Source organism: Etheostoma cragini, chromosome 22 (assembly GCF_013103735.1).
Source record: "Etheostoma cragini isolate CJK2018 chromosome 22, CSU_Ecrag_1.0, whole genome shotgun sequence".
Taxonomy (NCBI): domain Eukaryota; kingdom Metazoa; phylum Chordata; class Actinopteri; order Perciformes; family Percidae; genus Etheostoma; species Etheostoma cragini.
Genome location: NC_048428.1, coordinates 15,439,470 through 15,443,568, shown reverse-complemented (window position 1 = coordinate 15,443,568; position 4,099 = coordinate 15,439,470). Strand labels below are relative to the sequence as shown.

The window sequence follows — 4,099 nt, the reverse complement described above, 5'->3', positions numbered from 1 at the left end:
GGCATTAAACTCCTCTCTTTCAGATGCCTTAGTCAGGCAGTAGTTCCAAATCTCCCTCTGACACTTTACTATATTTTCCTGTTGAATTACCCATTTACTGATCTAAAATTAAATCTTAAACATTAGACTGACCTCCTTTTCTTTCCAGATTCTTATTTAGACCCACAACCATAAGAGCTATTTCTCTACATCGTCCTCTGTTTTTTCCAAAAACCAACACAACGCCCAGTCTTATATTAAATGGATCTTCTTTTATGCCCCTTACTTCAGCCATTACTGACCCACTCACCTGCCACCAGTTCCCCTGCAGCAGTTAGGTTTAGTGATAGTCATTCATGGTTTTGTGCAGTGTGTGTACAGTATGTGTGTATTCATGCATGTACATGCAGATTTATGCCTTATGGTAGCATTACACACCTAACCCAAAGTTGATGGATTCCTGCTCTGCTCAGCATAAACTATGCTCAGAACTCAGTGTGAGCAACAGATCAGTCAGTCAATCCCATGATGCCTCAGTGAACCAGAACTGGTGGTAGTAACAGTTTTCAGGGCACATTCAAAAGCAGCCCATTATTATAGTTTTAAATTTCCTGAAATAAGCTCTAGTAGGAGTCAAATGAAATGAATAATTTAGTTAACAAAGACTTCTAAATTATTTGTACTTAGAGAAAAACAATCAGTGTGTTGCCTATTTTACCGTAATGTTGACGATGCTTTTGTGCTGTGCAGGAATCCCTGATCACAAAATTACTTTATACTTGTTTTTTGAGATAATTGATCTGAGTGTTGTGATTTTGGTTTCATATCGCATATTGTTCCAGTCCTACTGGTCAAGTTTTTTTTTTCCCCAAGCTGTACAATACTGTGATTAGATTACATTAGATTTTAGATTTAGAGTAATGTGTAGCAGTAGATAATTTAGAATAAATGTGAAATTTTTGCATTGGTGAAAATAAAAGTTTTACTGAGGCAGAATATTTGATAGTTAAACAATAAAGTTTATTGTTAAAGATTATAGCAACATTACCACATTTACAGTATGTTTTGGTTGGTAAACAGTTAAATAACAACTATTAATAAAAACAGAAATACAGATATATTTTGAAAAATGTTAGTAATACATAGAACTTCAGAAAAAAAGAGGACTGCAATTTATATTTGCATTTCTGTCAACATGCACGGCCTATACCAAATAAAGCTAATCTATCTGTGGCAAGTCAATGTTGGCTAAATAATATCAGCCTGCTGATTCTGTGGTTCTGTATTTGAACTTCAGAATTTACATGTAAATGCTGTCCACACCTTCTTGTCACAACAGATCTATGCTGCCACCCCACTGATATTACACTATTCCCTATGCTACATACAATATACCATTAAAAGGAAAGATGTGAGGATTCTTAATACTGAGTAATTAAGCAGCAATCAAGCAAAATCTAAATTGCTTTATTGCTTTTATTGTGATTCTATTGTAGACCAATTGTGCATTAAGTGGCAATATTACTCAGGAGAAAATAAACAAATGCATAATAAAAATGAAATACGGATGAGAAGCCATCAAAGTGACTGGAATTTCCCTCACAGTCACCACAATCACAAGTCAGCCCTGAAGTGTTGCATGCTTACTATAAGCAACATCAGTATTAGACAATCAGGGTATGTGTTTATAAAAAGGTACATTGGTGTTGTAAAAGCTCACGTTTTCAAGTCAACTCCCCAGTTATTACAAGCAAGGCAACTCTAGATTGATCAGTATTTCAGTTTCTCTCTAAGATTACACATTAGATCCCTTTTGACAACATACGTATTTAAACTGAGTGTAACACTGATTACAAAGTCCCCTTTACTGTGATTGCAATCAACAAAGGCAGCTGGAGAAGGTATGTCAGTGAACTCTCGAACACCGCTTCGAATCGGACATTAAAAAACTGGTTCCGGGGCGGTCTACAGCTCACTCCGTTAGTGCGCTTGCCCCCCTATTGGCTGAGTCCTGCAGCAGCCTGGGTTTGAGTTCAGCTTGCAGCCCTTTGCTGCGTGTCATCCCCCATCTCTCTCCCACTCTCACATCGGTATACTGTTTCTCTACCTAATAATAATTTAAAAAAAAGGTTCTGACAGCCAGAAACCAACAACTAGCACAAATCACAGCTAAACAAACACAACACACTAACGAGCTTGTACCTTACCTGAAATTATTCATAGCAACGAGTGGAGTGTTGGTGATTCAAAACACTACAATGTGTGCACATGATCAGCTGCTCATTTTTTTTCTCAAGTTTTCTGGATTTTTTGCTTTACTTTCTATTAATATATAGAAACTGCAAGAGGCCATCAAGCCCAAAAGACTTAATTTACTGTAAACAGCAGTTACCTTTGTCCTCTTAGACAGGAAATCAATTTACACTTTTGAATGTGGAGGAAATCCAAGACATTGTCTATTACATGTATTCAGATCCCAATAAGTTTTCAAATGTCTTATTTTGTTCAAGCAGTAGTCCAAAACCAATAAAATTTCATTTACAATGATCCTCACATTTAAGCAGCTGGAACAAGCAAATGTTTGTCATTTCAAAATTCAACTTATTAATACAGTTCCCATCCAAAAGCATTGAAACAGCAAGGTAAATTCCTTTGTTTGTGTTTTTCACTAAAGACATTTGGGTTTAAGAACGAAAAGATGAATATGAATTTCAGAATTTCAGCTTTTATTTCCTGGTACATACATCTAGATGTGTTAAACAACTCAACATGTCACCCTTTGTATTAAACTACATCATTTTTAAGGTTAGGGTTAGCAAGAGAGCAAAAGTAATAGAACAAATAATCTTAAGGTAAATTAAGATTACTAAAAATAAATATTTAACATTTAGTGGTATAACCCTTGCTTGCAATAACTGCCTCAAGCCTGCAACCATCAACATCACCAAACTGTTGCATTCTACATTTCTGATGCTACTCCAGGATTTTACCGCAGCTTCTTTCAGCTCTTGGTTGTTTTGGGGGGGGGGGGGGGGGGGGGGTTCTCCCTTCAGTCTCCTCTTCAGAAGGTGAAATAAATGCTCTATTGGGTTAAGGTCAGGTGATTGACATGGCCGGTCTAAAAGCCTCCACTTTTCCCCCCTGATGAAGTCCTTTGTTATGTTGGCAGTGTGCTTTGGGTCATTGTCCTGCTGCATGATAAACTTCCTCCCGATTAGTTTGAATGCATTTCTCTGTAAATTGGCAGACAAAATGTTTCTGTACACTTCTGAATTAATTCTGCTGCTACCATCATCAGTTACATCATCAATAAATATTAATGAGCCTGTTCCAGAAGCAGCCATGCATGCCCAAGCCATGACATTACCTCCACCATGCTTCACAGATGAGCTTGTATGCTTCGAATAATAAGCAGTTCCTTTTTTTCTCCACACTTTGGCCTTTCCATTACTTTGGTCGAGATTAATCTTGGTCTTATCAGTCCATAAGATTTTATTCCAGAACTTTTGGTGCCGATCTCTGTACTTCGTTGCAAATTCTAATCTGGCCTTCTGATTCTTACTGCTGATAATAGGTTTGCATTTTGTGGTATGGCCTCTATATTTCTGCTCTTGGAGTAGTCTTCAAACAAGTTCAACTTCCCCCCTGTACTATGGAAGTTGTTGGTGATGTCACTTACTGATGTATTATGGGATTTCTTCACAGCTCTCACAACATTTCTTTCATTGATTACTGTTTTCCTTGGCCAACCTTTTCGATGTCTGTTGCTCCGTACACCAGTAGTTTCTTTTTCAGGACATTCCAAATTGTTGTGCTTGCTGTGCCCAATGTTTGTCCAGTGGCTCTGGTTGATTTTCCTTCTTTTCTCAGCTTGAGAATGGCTTGCTTTTCTCCCATAGACGTCTCCCTGGTCTTCATGTTGGTTTATCCTCTTTAACAAGTAATTCAGTCTTAATAGGTTTAAACTAAGGATAAAAAACTTAAGAGTAGTCAACAACAAACCTAAAAGGCAACACGTGGGTAACAGGAAACATCTGTCAGGCACATGTTCCAATAGTTTAGCTCAATTAAAAAATAGGTGGGTTCAAACAATGGGTGACATGTCCTGAGTTGTTTTACA

At 37.4% G+C, this 4,099-nt stretch overlaps 1 protein-coding gene across 8 annotated transcripts in view; it reads right to left on the bottom strand.

Moving 5' to 3' along the window:
• The window catches only part of dnajb6b (DnaJ heat shock protein family (Hsp40) member B6b), a 36,706-nt gene that overhangs the window by 31,405 nt on the left and 1,202 nt on the right, over positions 1-4,099 (bottom strand). The window lies entirely within an intron of this gene.